Here is a 19,946-nt window from a genome sequence, read left to right on the forward strand (position 1 = left end):
TTTCTTGTAGAAACTGAATGTTTGCTGCAAGTCTTCATTGGACCTGATGAGAGCCTCATTATTTTTGTACCAGCAGTACACACTGGGTATAGCATAATCAAAGCCTGGGGGTACGTATTAATTATCTTTTTGAATAGTGATGAAATTTTAAAAAGATCTCCTTAAGGCTCACATCATAAGCAGATGAAGTAAAGCTTTGCACAGCTTGCGACCAGTGGTTCACATGTGTTTTTACATCTGTTCAGGATATTTCAATTTGAAGAGCAACAAGCCGAGTTTGGGATTAAAAGAAAATTGAAAAAAAAAACAGAGAGACGAAGAAATGTCTGCAACAAACATGCATCACCTTCTATTTCATCCACATGACTAGTAGGAGCACACCGATTCCTCTCTTCAATATATTCACAGCTAGTTCCTGTATTGGAATAGTAAAGAAATCTTTAACATTTGCAACATGCATGGCCCATTGTCTTGCTTAGCGCCAAGGATGATTAGCTGCTCACCTGTTATTTTTGCTCTGACTGTTGAATCTACTCAAATTCCTCAAGTGTGTAATTCAGTGCAGCGTCTTCTCATAATTCAGTTACAGACGTATTTTCAAGCCAAATGTTAAAGTTCTAGATACTACCCAGGGGAAAAGGAGAAAATAAATATAAAGATGTGTCTCTTTATAGTTTGTCTACAAACACTTGAATCACTTTTCTCTACCTTAAAATACAAGGGGCAAAACAATACAAACAATAAGAAAAAAAGGAGAAAAAAAAGGGACCTATTTATATTCTAATAACACTCACATTATGGAGCTGATTCTGAGTAACACGCATCTGCCGCTACTTTTCCATTTGGTATCCTACTTACTTTATTATGCTAATGTGAGGATCCACCCATGAATGCTGGAAATCCATGTGACTGCATGTGGAAGCCTACCCCGCCCACTATTTGCCATAATTAGTTTCTGCTTCTTAAGGATGTTCCTCCCAGGTGTTCTGGTTAATCAGTTACATGCTTTCAGCTGCAGCAGGTTGCAGGAGAGAGGTGCACTGCAGGTAAGACACACATTTTCCATCCTCCAAATATATGACTTCTCTGGATTTATCAGCTAAATAGCCCTGATTTCTCTGTAGCACACTGCTCCTATTTTCACATATCCTTCTGCCTAGTGTCGTGGACCTCACGAGGAAGGTCATTTTCCAGAACAGTGCAGCTGCATTTTTGTGTAGGATTCTAGGCCTATGCCCCACTGTAAACTGAAAAAGTTGAAGCACCACGAACCTCCTGGTAAATTTGGTGTTCACTTCTTGATTTCTCTGCATCCATTGTAATGGAAAATAGACTGTGATTAAGGAAAATTCTCTCCCCAGCAAGTAGCAACAATAAGGCCAGTACTACATCAACCTTAGGAAGTTGTGATTCCCAGTTTGTGAGTGTATAAATAAATATGTCATTCCCGCATAGGCAATATAGGGTTTCACTACCTTGGTCATAGCCATTTGAAAAGTGGGTAGCACTTCATATAATCCAAAGAGTAGGACCTTGTATTGGAAAAGGCCTTGAGAGGTAGAAAAACTGGTCTTTTCCTTGGCTGCTTGTTTAAGAGGTATCTGCCAGTAGCCTTTTATAAGATCAAGTGTGGGTAAACATTTGCTAATGGACAAACTTTACACCAGTTTGTCCACGCGCTGCATTGGATAGGCAACTGGGACATGCTGTTTAACTTTCTAAAGTCATTATAGAACCGTAAGCTGCTATTGGGGTATGTAACCAGCACAGCCAGGCTACACCACTGACTGGTAGACTCCTCAATTTACTCCAGTTGGACAATGCTCTCCACCTTCCTTCTAACTGCCCTTTGCCTAGCCTCAGGGATCCGGTAGAGCTTTTGTTTTTACTAATCCCCTAGGAGACATGACAATATCATGTTCAATCAATGCCATGCACCCTGGTAAGGAATATAACATGTCTTTGTTCCATTGTACCATCTCTTCCACCTGCCGCTTTTGTTTTGTGGACAAGGTAAGTTCTATGGTAATCAAGAACTTTTCTACTACCATACTCAGCAACCTTGGCATTGAATCCTCATGAGTCCATAGTTTCAATAGATTTATATGAAATATCTGCTCTTCCTTCCTCAACCTTGCCTGCCAGTCCATATAGTTCACAGGGCCAACCACCTCTACCACCTCATAGGGTCCCTTCTAATGGGCGAAGAGCTTACTCTCTTGGATTGGCACTGAAACCATGATCTTATCCCCAAAAAGGAAGGACTGGGTTATCGCAGTAGTATCATAATTTTTGTTCAGAGCGATACCACATTGGATCTAACTGAAAAAAACTTGATCCCTTGATCTCTAGTAGTCCATCTTCCAGAACGACCTGTTAGAATTGTATTAAATTTGGCAGCTTTAAGTGTACATGTGTAACTGGCGAGTTTGTGCTTATATGTGAGACTGTGACATGATTTTGAATTGTGCCTTTGTAATATATTAAATTACAGTATATGACCTTGTGGCTTAAGTTATATAAGTAAAATGGAACATACTGTAAGTTTAAGGAATGTATGGGGCAGTGACGGACTGGGGCGGCTTTTCAGCCCTGGCATTTTAGTGTGCATGCACACATTTGAGGGGCGTGTGCATGTATCAGGAGCAGGCACAAACATTTCAGGAGCTACGCACATGGTACAGGGTGCAGCTACTGCCTGTGGGGACATGTCACGCATCGGGGGGGGAGGGGGGGCCTCACCACATGCTTAATCTTTAATTAATAGACGTGTAGGAGGGCAAAAAGAGGGCCAGGAGGCTGAGCTGCGTGTGCCCATCCAGGCTCTCTGAGTGGTCGGACCGGCCCAGAAACCCATCTGCCCTTCTGGCAGTTGCCGGATGGGCAGTCCGGCCCTGATATGGGGCAACACATGCTGCAATTAACTCAGGGCATACCAAACAGGCTGTAGCCTTCACTATAGAATAATTGATTGCATCCCTGACCAGAGATCGCAAAAACACGCTATAGCGCGTATTTTACCCACTTTTATAGTCCGGTGACTCAGTTTTAAAAAATGGGAGGGTCCCCGGGGACGCGCTCCGCAGCAGCAAATCAGAGTGATTGCTGTATCCTGGATTTAAATAGGAGGTGGAGCCTTACCGCTCCTCACCTGTTAACGTGCAGTGGCTTCGTTCACAGGGTCCAGCCATGATCGCACGGCTCCCTGGAACATTATGCAAGACTCCCAGTGAGGCTGGCAGGTATGTGCATGTGCGGCAGGGGGAGCGCTAGTGACTGAGGGGCAGGTGTATTAACCTGGAGAAGGCATAGGGTAGTGATAAATCAGTGATATGTGCAAGGTGATAAACACACCAGCCAATTGGCTCCCATATGTAAATGAACAGTTAAGAGCTGAGCACTTAACACTGCTTTCTCACTGGTTTATCACTTCCTTATGCCTTCTCCAGGTTAATACATCTACACCTGACTGTGCTGCGGGGTGAACGGGCACTAGTGATTGTATGTGCGGCGGGGGGAGCGCTGGTGATTGACTGTGCTGCGGCGGGGGGAGCACTGATGACTTACTGTTCTGCGGGGTGAACGGGCACTATTGATTGTATGTGCTGCGGGGGGAGCGCTGGTGATAATGTGCCGGGGGGGGGGGTGGAGCGCCGGAGACTATATGTGCTCTTCCGGCAGGGGATGTCAGGGCTGAGAGCTGGTGCCCGTGTATGTGCTGCGGGGAAGGGGGGGAGTGAGTGCCGGTGACTGTGTGTGTGTTGTGTGGGGGGAGAGGAGAGCTGGTTGCTTTATATGTGCGGGGTGGGGGGTTTAGAGCGGGCTCCTACATCTGTCACACTGGGCTCAGTGGCCATCGCTGCAGCACCAGAGTAGGAAGAGGACCACAGCTGCTGCACTACATGTCAGTCATCACTCCTCCCCTCGGCACCCCCACTGACACCTGTGATGACTGTGGGCACCCCCTTCCCTCGCTGACACCCATGATCACCCCCTCCACTGACACCTGTGATGACTGTGGGCACCCCCTTCCCTCGCTGACACCTACGATCCCCCCCTCCACTGACACCTGAGATGACTGTGGGCACCCCCTTCCCTCGCTGACACCCAAGATCACCCCCTCCACTGACACCCTAGATGACTATGGACACCCCCTTCCCGCGCAATCACTGTGGACACCACCCTCCCCCGCTGACACCCGCGATCACTGTAGACACCCCCTCCACTGACACCCGCAATCACTATGTCTGGGGACGACAACTGGGAGTCCGAGATGGTGGCTACAATGTGTCTAAGTGATCACCTGGTGCATTGTGTGTAATGTGCTCTACCTGGTGCATTGTGTATAACGTGCTCAACCTGGCGCATTGTGTGTAACGTGCTCAACCTGGCACATTGTGTGTAACGTGCTCTACTTGGCGCATTGTGTGTAACGTGCTCTACCTGGCGCATTGTGTGTAACGTGCTCTACCTGGCGCATTGTGTGTAACGTGCTCTACCTGGCGCATTGTGTATAACGTGCTCTACCTGGCGCATTGTGTATAACGTGCTCTACCTGGTGCATTGTGTGTAACATGCTCTACCTGGCGCAATGTGTGTAACGTGCTCTACCTGGCGCAATGTGTGTAACATGCTCTACCTGGCGCAATGTGTGTAATGTGCTCTACCTGGCGCATTGTGTGTAACGTGCTCTACCTGGCGCATTGTGTGTAACGTGCTCTACCTGGCGCAATGTGTGTAACGTGCTCTACCTGGCGCAATGTGTGTAACGTGCTCTACCTGGCGCAATGTGTGTAACGTTTTATACATGGCGCACTGTGTATAACATGCTCTACCTGGTGCATTGTGTATAACGTGCTCTCTCTACCTGGCGCATTGTGTGTAACGTGCTCTACCTGGCGCAATGTGTGTAACGTGCTCTACCTGGCGCATTGTGTGTAACGTGCTCTACGTGGCGCATTGTGTGTAACGTGCTCTACCTGGCGCATTGTGTGTAACGTGCTCTACCTGGTGCAATGTGTGTAACATGCTCTACCTGCCGCAATTTGTGTAACGTGCTCTACCTGGCGCATTGTGTATAACGTGCTCTACCTGGTGCATTGTGTATAACGTGCTCTCTCTACCTGGCGCATTGTGTGTAACTTGCTCTACCTGGCGCATTGTGTGTAACGTGCTCTACCTGGCGCATTGTGTGTAACGTGCTCTACCTGGCGCATTGTGTATAACGTGCTCTACCTGGTGCATTGTGTATAACGTGCTCTCTCTACCTGGTGCATTGTGTGTAACTTGCTCTACCTGGCGCAATGTGTGTAACGTGCTCTACCTGGCGCATTGTGTGTAACGTGCTCTACCTGGCGCATTGTGTGTAACGTGCTCTACCTGGCGCATTGTGTATAACGTGCTCTACCTGGCGCATTGTGTGTAACGTGCTCTACCTGGCGCAATGTGTGTAACGTGCTCTACCTGGCGCAATGTGTGTAACGTGCTCTACCTGGCGCATTGTGTGTAATGTGCTCTACCTGGCGCATTGTGTGTAATGTGCTCTACCTGCGCAATGTGTGTAACGTGCTCTACCTGGCACAATGTGTGTAACGTGCTCTACCTGCGCAATGTGTGTAACGTGCTCTACCTGGCGCAATGTGTATAACGTGCTTTACCTGGTGCAATGTGTGTAATTGTTCTGCCTGGTGCAAGGTTTATAATGTGCTCTACCTGGTGCAATTTGTATAAGTGCTCTACCTGGAGCAAAGTGTACAATGTGCTGTACCTGGAGCAAAGTGTATAACGTGCTCTCTGGTGCAATATGTATAAAGGGCTATACCTGGCGCAGTGTGCATAGGAGGTTCTACCTGGTGCAATGTGTATAAGCGGCACTACTGTGTGGTGTAATGTGAATTGGCACTATTATGTGGTCACGCCCCTTCCCCATGAAGCCATGCCTCTAAAATTTTGCGGCGCGACTTCGGCGCGCACTGCCTGCACTTCCCGGTCTGGGAGGTGGAACATCATTTCACTTTCTGCCTAAGGGCACCAAAATGTCTAGTTAAACCTCTGGTGCAGGGTGTCCTGCATGCTACACAGCCCAGCAGCATTGTCACCCCATCCCCCCACCTTGCAACACTTTTGTAGTGTCCAAATAAGATTAAGATTAATATGAACCTTCATTCCGGTGGGACCCAGAAAAAGACCGGTAGGACCCCAATTTTTAAAAGTGAGGGGTCCCTGGGACCCACTTTTTTTTGGGCTCAGTGCGATCACTGCTGACTCTTTGCACTTGCCTGACATGGTTGCATCAGATGTGCCAACCCCAGGCTGGGTTTTCCCTGACATGGTTGCATCTGATGCATTCAGTCAGAAAGCAGATTATGCAGCAGCAGGAAAAGAAGCTCCTCTGGTCCTTCTGATTCCTGCCCCCCCCCCCCCCCCCCCACACACACACACACACACACACCTAGTACCTGCCATGTTACCGTTCACTGCTGATCGGTCAACCCAGAAGTCACGATCATCGCAATTTCCAATCATCGAGGACGAGAGGGTGAGGGCTGGGCATCACCAGGAAGGGTTAGGGTTAGGCACCCACAAAGAAGGGTTAAGGTATGGGGCAGGGGAGGGTTAGGGTACTTTCTGGGGGCTGTCGGGATTCTGATGGATGGAATGCTGCTGTCTGTATTCTGACTGCATCCTGTCCATCAGTATAGCATACCAATTGGATAGTGGAGTGTGCTTAATGTTCATTATTTTCCAGTGGGAGGGCAGCTTGCTTGACTGCAGATATTGCCATATCCTGGAAATAGATTTCTTAGCTTTCAATGGGATAAAAAAACTAGAGAATCCAGCCTTTCAGGAGGTACAGGGGACTTGGGATCAGAGTTCAGGAGCCAGAGCAATCCACCGATAAAAATATAAAACTGCATACCAGGTGCGTGGAGCTGGAGCAGAAACTAGCTTCTGGAAGGTTGGTATCTCTGGTTCTGGGCATAGTAGAAACCAGCTTCCAGTGTCCACCAAAAGGGGAGAGTCCCTTTTGATGTATGCCCTCAGAAAAACTGTAAATCTGACAGAACATGGGATATCTGGCTGTGAAGGGTAATTAACAGGCTCGAACGGTGACCACTGCTTTGAAGTCGGATATCGTTGGTTCCCCAGGGCCAATTTTTGAAAATGTGGTACCCCTGGAAAAAGGGGACCATCAGCTATCAGCCTAGGGCCCTTATATTCCTATGGCCCTTGGGCAACTGCCCATTTAGCCCATACGAACAAATGGCCCTGGGAGTAGTTTACCCCAAAGGGTTAAATTATAGTGTGCCTTTTTCCTGTTTTAGATAAACATTTTTTGTGCATTTTCATGTATTTTCTTTATTCAATTTTTGAATATGGTTAGTTAATAATATATGCTTATTATGTACGGTATCTGCCATAGAAGTTGTCTTTGTGCCTCTAAGGGAAAGATTGAAAAATCGTATCCTTCTATATGAAACATTGTATCCTTTTATATGTTACTGTTAACAAGTTTGTTGCTGCTGTATAGTCCTGTATACTGTTACTTTAATGGTGGGTCACTATTACTTACACCGTCAGGACGCCTGAGGTTAATGACGTCATAAGTTGCCGCGGCTGCAGGGCAGGTGAGCGGTCCCACAGCAAACACATATAAGGTATGTGTTTGTTCTTTTATTTTATCCTGATGACAATATGACAAATATATTGAAACGTTGATGAGATACCACAGTATCATGTGTCCTTATTATGCTATAATGTGTCCATACTAGTGCTGCACCACATTAGATAGATGATATAATGTGCCACTTTTGTGTATAATAAAATACTTTTGTTAATATGTTGTATGTATGTATTATATACAGTGGGTGCTCTTACGTACTTACAGGAGTTGGCTGCCGGTACCCCTGTTCCCGGAGAAAAGAGGTGAGGAAACAGCCAGGTCCTGGCACCTGCGCAATGGATCTGGCAAGCGTCAAAACCTTTACATGCAGGGAGTGGCTTCCCAATGGGACTGCCTTTAGTGTCTGTGACTGACAGGTAGAACTTCCAATAGGAAGTCACTGTCATTCACCTGCAGGGCAGGCAGTCCCAATGGGAGGTGTTTTCTCCCTCTGGTAGACCAGGCTGCAATTAGCAGAGAGCATGCTTCCAGTAGGAAGCTACTCCCTGCATGATTGTCAGCCCAATCCGGCTTCTATGGGCTGCAGCCAAAGCAGTCCATAGACGCCGGGGTTTTGCGCATGTGCAGTCAAGCCACTACATGTGTTGGTCCTGTTGCCTTGCAGAGCCATGGTGCAGATACTGGGACCTGGCTGTCTCCTCACCTCCTCCACCTCTCTGGGCATGGTTAGCCGCAGCCAACCTAACCCCAAATTTTTTTTGTGTAATGTACAGTAGCTTTTGGGTGGAGATTACAATACAATGGACTGATAAAATTACCTGTGGTACAGTGATCCCATGAACCAGTGGGTTTCCCTTTTCTATCTTGAATGGCATGGCAGTGCATCTATAGGTGGCCTTTTCCAACTCTGAGTAGTGTTGATGATGCCCCTGTTTACTTATACAGTATAGAAAACTCTTACTTTACAAGTTATGGTACTGTAGGGAACTCCATCTATAGGGCAGATTTAATTAGCCACTAAATGAGTCACGTGGTCTGTACCCGTGGGTAAAATGCCCAGAGTTGTTATTTGGAGAAGCAGTACACAACACAGTTCATATGTAACATCAGTATTAGCCAGGAAGTTACAATATTAAATGTGTTTTATTAATTGCAATTATGGAAGACATGAAACTAAGGCACTACTATAAAGAATCTCAATGACCGTCATACAGCACAGACAGCATCCTACTAACCACCATATAGTACAGACAGCATCCTAGTGACCACCATGCCATACAAACAGCATTTCAATGTCTGCCATACTGCACAGATGGCATTCCAGTGTACTCCATACTGCACTAACGGGATCCCACTGAATGCCATACAAGTACATATCAGGGCCAAGACTAGGATTTTTGTCACATGGGACAAGACAGTAATATGGGCCCCCATCCCCATTGATGTAGGCACGGAGTCTGGTCACAAGCCTATGCCCACCAGAGCTTGCTTCCGATTCATCACAGGCTTCCTGCTTTTTGTCTTTAACCATCTTGGCACCCCCTCAAATCCAGCACCCTGGGCACATGCCTTCCAGTGCCCCCCGCTACTCCCAGTTGTGGCCCTGATGTGGACCACCATACCAGACAGACAGCACCCTAGTGACTACCATGCAGCACAGACAGCATATAAGTAACTGCCACATAGGAAAGTATGCATCCCAGTGACTGCATACTGTACATTAAGCATTTTATATACAACTGACAAGGTGTACTGGGACTTGTCGTTCCACTACTGCTCTACAGGCACAGGTAGACGTATATTAATTCATGACACCCCCTAACTTGTACCAGCTTGATAACCACTGGATAATTACATCAAGGAACAATGGCGCAGCACTCGCTGAGCTGGTTTGGTTCCTATACATAGTATGGACTGGTGGGTATAGAAGCAGAAAATGAGATGGATCATAGTCGACAGAAATAAGTATGAACAAGGAGGGCAACATTGCACAAAGAGACAGGCAGAATCAGGTCAAGAGAATGCCAATGCCAGAACAGACTCGAGTAAAGGATGCATGCCTAATACTCTGGTACATAAGCAGTGCTCTGAGACTCCCTTTATTAGGAGGATGTTTGAATCTGGTGCCATACTGTATGTGACATCACGTGTGGCGTACCTGACCCTTTAGATTTTGAAAAATATCTGCAATCAATGACACCCACAGCTGCTGGGAGACAGAACTGACCACACCAGCTGCAGGGAAGAGATACTGGTGGTCCCCGCAGCAGTCGGGAAGTGGAACTGATTGTCAGCGAATAAGGCACCTCACCAAGCTTTTTAGTGATGGATTTCTGCCCACAACAGAAGAGCCGTTAAGGGGTAAGGTCAGCGCACTCTTAGGAGGGGAATAGGAAAAGTGGAGAAAGAGGATAGAGGTCAGGAGAAGAATTGAAAATTATGTAGGAAGAGAACCACACGGGGTTGTTCTGGGTCTCTGTCTGAGAACAATAAGGACCATGTATAGCAATGATGAGTAAATCGTAATTTATTTGGTGGTAATGATACCTCTATCAGGTGTGTCCTGCAGACCACCCTTTACGGTGTACCCTCCTGAATGGTACACTAAACTCTATAATTTCTTGGGGTGAGAGTATATCACGCTCTCCGGTATGTCTACCTCTAGGCCTAGCAGCACCATATTCCTGTCTTAGTGAGCGCAGTCTCTCTCCACTTTACACAACAGAAGAGCCCCATGGCACCAACTGGTAAATATGAACCAGGCTCCAGTGTGTTGCGACAGAGTCTACAGTTTGTCATACTTGGTACCTCTCACCTTACAGGTGGAGGAGTGGGCCATGTCTCAAACTGAGGTGGAAGGTAGAAGGTGGAGTAGAAGGGACTTACTGCTCATGTAGTGAGGTGGTTGGTCCCTGGGGAGGGGAAACCCACCAGGAAGTGTATGTTAGTAAGAGTGACCTTGATGAGCCCTGGCTGTCAATAGTACAGTAAAGCACAGGGCAATTGAACTTGCTACAGACCACTGCCATGGACTGGGATGGGAGCTCAGTGCAGTATCACAGCCTGACTGCACCGCTAGAGCTCTCCCAGCATACAGGACAGTCTTAGTGCTGTATTAACATGGTGCTCTCAACGATAAGTGCTGGCTCTCACCGTTAAGTGCCCCCTCACCGTTAAGTGCCTCCCCCACACCCCAATATAAAAAAAATTGTGAGCGCCGAAGGCGCACACTACCAATGAGGGGGCGTGGCCTCACTAAATGGGTGTGGACTTACTGAAATGGGAGTGGCCTCGCAGGAAAAGGCTACATTACACCCCAGTTTTTGACCCTGCAACAGACCGTGGCCACCACAGGAATAAAAAAATGCCACCATTTTCATCCCCACACAGTCAGGGCTGGCTCCAGGCCTACTGGCACCCTGAGTGAGAAATTTTGATGCACCCGCTAATGCGCATGCTCTCTTGGGAAAGTGGGTGTGGCCTCACAACTTTATATCAAACTATAAATATATTGTCACCCACACCTCTACACACATAATTAGCAGCCTTACACATAACGCCCTCAGTAGTGTTCCTTACATATAAGGTCCCGAGCTAGTGTCAGATACACATAATGACCCCAGTAGAGTGCCAGATACACATACACACCCAATAGTGCAGTGCCAGATACACACTTGCACCCAATAGTGCCAGATACACATGCTCCCAGTAGTGCAGTGCCAGATACACATATGCCCCCAGTAGAGCCAGATACACATATGCCCCAAATAGTGCCATGCTAGATACACATAATATGCCCCTACAGTGAAATGCCAGATACACATAATATGCCCCCACAGTACAATGCCAGATACACAGAATATGTCCCCACAGTGCAATGCCAGATACACAGAATATGCCCCCACAATGCAATGCCAGATACACATAATATGCCCCCACAGTGCAATGCCAGATACACATAATATGCTCCCATAGTGCAATGCCAGACACACATAATATACCCCCACAGTGCAATGCCAGATACACATAATATGCTCCCACAGTGCAATGCCAGATACACATAATATGCCCCCACAGTGCAATGCCAGATACACATAATATGCCCCCACAATGCAATGCCAGATACACATAATATGCCCCCACAGTGCAATGCCAGATACACATAATATGCTCCCTGTGCCAGAGATGCATATGCCCTCTGTGCCAGAGACGCATATGTCCCCAGTGCCAATTACGCATATGACACTGTGCCAATTTAACATATGCCCCTAGTGCTAATTACACATACTGTATGTCCCCAATGCCAGAAACACATATGCCCAGAAACACAAATACTCAGCAGACTGGAGTGCTGCGGTGGTCTCGCTGAGAGTCTGAGTGGGACTGTCACTGCCTTCGGTCTGGCTGCTGAATACACCACAGCCTCCAGTCCCAGACGGTAGAGTAAAACGGTGGGGCGGGGGGATACAGGAGAGTGAAGGCAGCTGGGGGCACCCCGTACAAATGCATGGGTCGCCCGAATGTAGAAACTGCCCTGACTGACACTGAGGTGTCTCATTGACATTCACAGCCACTGGGTCTGCTCATTTCTCACCATCAGTTCATTGTTTAGCAGGACTGACTGACACATTATATTTCTACATAACTGCAGATACTATTGAATATATCCTATCTGCACTATACATCACAGTTAGACTTTGATATATGGGTGAGACCCCACTCCTCTTACCATTAAATTTCTCACTGCTCCCTACTATTTCTACCTGTTTACAGATGTGTCCTGTACGTCCTTGCCCCTGCCACAGGATACCACGGCATACATGACATGAGAAAAGTGCCGGCCGGCACATGTTTGCACTCGCACCCATAATCCCAGAGGATCACATGGTGTGAACTGGACTGCAGTGCGGTGTACTGTGTCGCCCGCGTGTGCGGCATTCCACCTGCTACAATGCTCAGGCACATACATCATGGACACATCTGTAAGGCTATTATCCAGCATGTGTTACAAGCTATGTTTATTCCTGTGAGTGTCATTGATATTTCTAATTGTATTGTGTTGTTTAATACACATTTGTGCTTTTTTAATAAATTCTATATACTATTTTGATAATCTATTGGTATTTTGGCTGATGTGTGCAGCACCACCCACTACCATTTTTTCTGTGCAAAGCTAGTGCCTGCCAATAGTTATTAGTGAAAAATAATTTGTCCCAAAGACAACAGGGAGAGCATGTGATCCGATGACCCCATTTCCCCTCTTGAATCTATTACTAAGGTACAGTAGATCTGTCTAAAGAAACATTGCATCATCCTCTGCAGCACGAACATCAAAGGAATCAAACCCACAACCTGTATTGTGTGTTACAGTAACAACTAGGGCATCTACATTGTTAGACAACATATAGATTTTCTTTTACATTATAATAATTTATTTTACGCTAAGACACTTCAAGGTAATTCCTATGCGAAGAGCCTCTACCTTACCTATTACCAATATTTAAAACTGCTTCTAATGAGATCCACAAAGCTTGAATTGATGGCAGTAAACTGTTCTTAATGTAATACAGCTTCCAAAATCTGAGATAAAAGGCTTACACCATTGACATGACTGAAGGAAGCAAGATGTGGCAGTGGTCTGGTTTAGCTGTTATGTTTCTCTAACTTACTTCACTTTGTACTCATCACAATTTATTCTTTCAACAACTCTCCTATTCCACGATAATCCCCTGCTGGCTTTCCCTTAATACTATGACAGAGGTGTCAAATACATATCACATCCACCCCTATTTTATAGTGGATCTGCTCTGCAAGTACAAAGTCACTCAGTCAACAGTTTCATTGTCTGTACTTGTGGGGGGGGTTTTATGTCCGAGTATGTTGCATGATTTTTTTACTCTGACTGTGGAGTTTTGAGGCACAATAATTATGATTATATGGTATTTCTATTTCAAATGATAATAATATTTAAAGATCCCAGCTAGAAGCATATGATCAATGGAAAACTGAATTATCAACTCAAACGGAATTCGGAATGCAGACCAGGTCAGCAATAATCAGAAAGAAACAGCCACAGGATGACAGCAGGAATACTACAGCTACAGTAGCAGCCTAATGCCAGCCATATGAAAGGTCAATATCATGTATGAATACATGATATCGACCGGTCATTCGACCCATTGCATGCACATCGTGTTTTTGGTGTGATTACGATGTGATGCGCAGTCCATTACAGATCGTATGATAGATTGCAAGGGGCAAAAGCACCTTTCGATCTATCGTACGCCGGGGAGCTGGTGCAGAGGGGGGGTCATGAGATGACTCGCATATAATGCGAGTCGTCCTAATGTATGACCAGCATAATACTCTGGCAACATTCTATGTGCCAGATCATATTTAAATGGTCTAAAAGAGGCTATACACGAAGAGATCCATGTTTAAAATCTAAGCAATCTGGCTTGATTGCTTAGATTTTAAGCACGGATCTGTCGTGTATATGTCCCCCAGCGATAGCAATGCGCGGCCCCGCACATCGCTATCTCCGGTGCTAGATTAAGCCTGCATGCAGGTTCAATCTAGCGGGTCGCTCACTTCAGCACTGTGTGAAGTGAGCGCCCCCCCCCCCCCCCCTCGCACAGCACACAACACGCTGTGCTGAGCGGGGGGAGAGATGTGTGCTGAGCGGTCTGCGTTAAGATCGCTCAGCACACATCTCTCCCGTCAGTACTGGCCTTAAGATAGATTTGGTTTGGATAAGCAATTTTCAGCAGTCAGATAAGCATCATTTTTAATAACACAAGAAGCCACACATCCGTTACTATTCATACCAGAGTCGGTGCAGGCAGGAGGAATGGGAATGGAACAGCATGCTGGACCCTGGATTCAGTAAGAAATAGCTACTGTATCAATAACAAGACTGTCTGTAGATCTAAAATGGCTGTTGTCATACCGCCCAACTTATGTAGCACAAGAATATGGACTTCTGCATGCCGGGGGCTTGGGTTTTCCCACCTGACCCGGAAACCAGAACTAGGCAAAATGTCATCATCCCGCTGTTGGATTCTCGCGGGGTTTGGATTCCATATAAGGAGTCGCGCATCGCTGCCATTTTCACAATGGCATTGGAGAGTGTAGCATCAGTACAGTGGTAGTGTCTTGTGCTGAATCAGTCCAGTCACAGTGGTGATGTCCTCTGCTGCCATATGTCCAGTGCTGCTCTATAAGTCCAGTCCAGTGGTGCTGTGTTGTGCTGCATCAGTTCAGTGGTGGTGTATTGTGCTGCATCAGTCCAGTCACAGTGGTGGTGTCCTCTGCTGCCATATGTCCAGTGCTGCTGTATAAGTCCAGTCCAGTGGTGCTGTGTTATGCTGCATCAGTTCAGTGGTGGTGTATTGTGCTGCATCAGTCCAGTCACAGTGGTGGTGTCCTCTGCTGCCATACAGTATGTCCAGTGCTGCTGTGTAAGTCCAGTCCATTGCAGTGGTGCTGTTGTGCAGTATCAGTACAGTGGTAGAGTCTTGTGCTGCATCAGTCCAGTCACAGTGGTGGTGTCCTCTGCTGCCATACAGTATGTCCAGTGCTGCTGTGTAAGTCCAGTCCATTGCAGTGGTGCTGTGTTGTCCTGCATCAGTACAGTGGTAGAGTCTTGTGCTGCATCAGTCCAGTCACAGTGGTGGTGTCCTCTGACTTCCATATGTCCAGTGCTGCTGTGTAAGTCCAGTCCATTGTAGTGGTGCTGGGTTGTCCTGTATCAGTACAGTTGTAGCATCTTGTGCTGCATCAGTCCAGTCACAGTGGTGGTGTCCCCTGCTGTCATATGTCCAGTCCTGCTGTATAAGTCCAGTCCATTGCAGTGGTGCTGTGTTGTCCTGCATCAATCCAGTGGTGGTGTCCCTGTGCTGCTGTATATGTCCAGTGGTACTGCCGTATACTGTATGTCCAGCGATACTGCCGTATATGTCCAGCGGTACTGCCGTATAAATCCAGTGATACTGCCATATAATTCCAGTGATACTGCCGTATATGTCCAGTGGTACTGCCATATAATTCCAGTGATACTGCTGTATATGTCCAGTGGTACTGCTATATAAATCCAGTGATACTGCCGTATATGTCCAGTGGTACTGCCGTATAAAACCAGTGGTACTGGCGTATAAATCCAGCGATACTACCATATAATTCCAGTGATACTGCCGTATAATTCCAGTGGTACTGGCGTATAAATTCAGTGATACCACCGTATAAATCCAGTCAAGTGGCTCTGGCATATAAATCCAGTGGTACTGCCATATAATTCCAGTGATACTGCCATATAATTCCAGTGGTACTAGCGTATAAGTACAGTGATACTGCCATATAAATCCAGTCCAGTGGTACTGTCATATAAGTCCAGTGGTACTGCCGTATAATTCCAGTGATACTGCCGTATAATTCCAGTGATACTGCCATATAATTCCAGTGGTACTGGCATATAAATCCAGTGATACATCCATATAAATCCAGTCCAGTGGTACTGCCATATAAGTCCAGTGATACTACCATATAATTCCAGTGGTACTGCCGTATAAGTGCAGTCCAGTGGTGCTGCCATATAAGTTCAGTGATGCTGTCCTATGCTGTATATTATTTACTCCAAATAAAGGGGTTATTAATATTTAATCCAAATAATTTTCACAGGGTTTGCCCTGTGTGATGTAGAGGTACGCTCTCCTGTACCGCATATTGTTATATAACGCCCAAAAAATAATGGAGAACAAAAATTTGGAGGATAAAATAGGTAACAATCAAGAACAACTTCCTCCTAGTGCTGAAGCTGCCACTAGTCATGACATAGATGATGAAATCCAATCAACGTCATCTGCCAAGGTTGATGCCCAATGTGATAGTAGAGGGAAGATCCGGTCTGAAGATCGACAGTGTCTAGGTCGACAATGTGTAGGTCGACCACTATAGGTCGACAGTCACTAGGTCGACATGGATGGAAGGTCGACAGGGTTTCTAGGTCGACATGTGCTAGGTCGACAGGTCTAAAGGTCGACATGAGGTTTTTTTTTAAAAATTCTTTTTTTTTAATTTTTTCATACTTAACGATCCACGTGGACTACGATTGGAACTGTAAAGTGTGCCGAGCGAAGCGGTAGCGGAGCAAAGGCACCATGCCCGAAGCCTGGCGAGCGAAGCGAGCCATGCGAGGGGACGCGGTGCACTAATTTGGGATCCCGGTCACGCTACGAAGAAAACGACACCCAAAAAAAAAAATCCTCATGTCGACCTTTAGACCTGTCGACCTAGCACATGTCGCAACCACCAACACACTTGGACTCTCATTGGGGATTTGTGATACCATCTTAGAATGCACATTTCTTTGCTGTGCTTTTTCCAGCTTCACTCATCATTTTTCTAGCGGGAGGATGAGGGCTTCCATTGTCATGTGAAGCTGAACCACTAGTCATGAACATAGGCCAGGGCCTTAGCCGTTCCTTGCCACTCCGTGTCGTAAATGGCATATTGGCAAGTTTACATTTCTCCTCAGACCATTTCAATTTCTTTTTTTGGGTCTTTTTACTGAACTTTGGCTTTTTGGATTTTACATGCCCTCGTCTGGGTGTGGTTCATCAAATCGACAGTGTCTAGGTCGACAATGTTTAGGTCGACCACTATAGGTCGACAGTCACTAGGTCGACATGGATGGAAGGTCGACAGGGTTTCTAGGTCGACATGTGCTAGGTCGACAGGTCTAAAGGTCGACATGAGGATTTTTTTTTTTGGGTGTCGTTTTATTCGTAGCGTGACCGGGATCCCAAATTAGTGCACCGCGTCCCCTCGCATGGCTCGCTTCGCTCGCCAGGCTTCGGGCATGGTGCCTTTGCTCCGCTACCGCTTCGCTCGGCACACTTTACCGTTCCAATCGTAGTCCACGTGGATCGTTAAGTATGAAAAAATTCAAAAAAAGATTTTTTTTTAAAAACCCTCATGTCGACCTTTAGACCTGTCGACCTAGCACATGTCGACCTAGAAACCCTGTCGACCTTCCATCCATGTCGACCTAGTGACTGTCGACCTATAGTGGTCGACCTAAACATTGTCGACCTAGACACTGTCGATTTGATGAACCACACCCAGACGAGGGCATGTAAAATCCAAAAAGCCAAAGTTCAGTAAAAAGACCCAAAAAAAGAAATTGAAATGGTCTGAGGAGAAATGTAAACTTGCCAATATGCCATTTACGACACGGAGTGGCAAGGAACGGCTAAGGCCCTGGCCTATGTTCATGACTAGTGGTTCAGCTTCACATGACAATGGAAGCCCTCATCCTCCCGCTAGAAAAATGACGAGTGAAGCTGGAAAAAGCACAGCAAAGAAATGTGCATTCTAAGATGGTATCACAAATCCCCAATGAGAGTCCAAGTGTGTTGGTGGTTGCGATGCCTGACCTTTCCAACACTGGATGGGACAAGGTGGCTCCTTCCACCATTTGCATGCCCTCTGCAAGTGCTGGAAGTAGCACCCACAGTCCAGTTTCTGATATTCAAATTGAAGATTTCACTGTTGAAGTACACCAGGATGAGGATATGGGTGTTGCTGGCGCTGAGGAGGAAGTTGATGATGAGGATTTTGATGGTGATGTGGTTTGTTTAAATCAGGCACCGGGGGAGACACCTGTTGTCTGTGGGATGTGTAAGCCCATTGTGATGCCTGGGCAAAATACCAAAAAAGCCACCTCTTTGGTGTGGAATTATTTCTCCACAAATCCTGACAACAGGTGTTAAGCCGTGTATTGCCTCTGTCAATCTGTAATAAGTAGGGGTAAGGATGTTAACCACCTAGGAACATCCTCTCTTATAGGTCACCTGCTGCGCATTCATCAGAAGTCAGTGTCAAGTTGTAAAACTTTGGGTAAGAGCGTAAGCAGTCCACTAACACCTAAATCCCTTCTTCCTATTGTACCCAAGCTCCTGCAAGCCACACCAACTCCCTCAACATCAACTTCTTTCTCAGTCAGGAACATCAGTAGTCCTGCAGGCCATGGACTGCAAGACTGAGGAGTCCTCTCCTAACCGGGCAAGACTGAGGAGTCCTCTCCTAACCGGGATTCCTCCGGAGGATCCTTGAGTGGTACGCCTGCTGATGCTGACGCTGCTGTTGTTGCTGCTGGGAGTCGATCGTCATCCCAGAGGAGAAGTCGGAAGACCGCTTGTACTACTTCAACTAAGCAACTGACTGTCCAACAGTCCTTTGTGAGGAAGATGAAATATGACAGCAGTCATCCTTTTGCAAAGCGGATAACTGAGGCCTTGAAAGCTATGTTGGTGTCAGACGTGCGTCAGGTATCCGCCATTAGTTCAGTGTGACTTAGAGAATTGTTTGAAGTACTGTGTCCCCGGTATTAAATCCCATCTAGGTTCCACTTCACTAGGCAGGCGATACCGAGAATGTACAGAGACGTCAGAAAAAGTGGCCTCACTGTCCTAAAAAATGCAGTTGTACCCACTGTCCACTTAACCACGGACATGTGGACAAGTGGAACAGAACAGACTAAGGACTATATGACTGTGACAGCCCACTGGGTAGATGTATGGCCTCCCGCAGCAAGAACAGCAGCGGCACCAGTAGCAAGATCTTGCAAACGCCAACTCATTCCTAGGCAGGCTATGCTATGTATCATTCTTTCCATAAGGCACACCGCTGACAACCTCTTACGGAAACTGAGGGACATCATTGCACAATGGCTTACCCCAATTAGACTCTCCTGGGGATTTGTTATATTGGACAACGCCACCAATATTGTGCGTGCATTACATCTTGGCAAATTCCAGCACGTCCCATGTTTTGCACATACAATTAATTTGGTGGTGCAGAATTTTTTGAAAAATGACAGGGGAGTGCAGGAGATGCTGTCGGTAGGCCGAAAAATTGCGAGCCACTTTCGGCATTCAGCCACCACATGCCGAAAACTGGAGCGCCATCAAACACTCCTGAACCTGCCCTTCCATCACCTGAAGTAAGAGGTGGTATCGAGGTGGAATTCAACCCTCTATATGCTTCAGAGGATGGTGGAGCAGCAAAAGGCCATTCAAGCCTATACATCCACCTACGATATAGGTAAAGGAGGGGGAAAGCACCTGACTCAAGCACAGTGGAGAATGATTTCCATCTTGTGCAAGGTTCTCCAACCCTTCGAACATGCCACACGTGAAGTCAATTCAGACACTGCCAGCTTGAGTCAGGTCATTCCCCTCATCAGGCTTTTACAGAAGCAGCTGGAGAAATTGAAGGAGGAGCTAAACGAAGCGATTCAGCAAAGTATGTGGGACTTGTGGAT

The 19,946-nt window shown here is 46.6% G+C and overlaps 1 long non-coding RNA gene across 1 annotated transcript in view; it reads right to left on the reverse strand.

Annotated features, from left to right (window-relative positions):
* Positions 1-345: 345 nt before the first annotated feature.
* Positions 346-19,946, reverse strand: part of LOC135050804 (uncharacterized) — an 85,888-nt gene continuing 66,287 nt past the window's right edge. Inside the window, exons 2-3 of the long non-coding RNA XR_010241831.1 lie at positions 504-624; positions 346-415 (exon numbers count right to left, since the gene is read on the reverse strand). This is a non-coding gene — a long non-coding RNA (uncharacterized LOC135050804). The remainder of the gene's footprint in view (positions 416-503; positions 625-19,946) is intronic.

This window comes from Pseudophryne corroboree, chromosome 2 (assembly GCF_028390025.1).
Source record: "Pseudophryne corroboree isolate aPseCor3 chromosome 2, aPseCor3.hap2, whole genome shotgun sequence".
Taxonomy (NCBI): Eukaryota; Metazoa; Chordata; class Amphibia; order Anura; family Myobatrachidae; genus Pseudophryne; species Pseudophryne corroboree.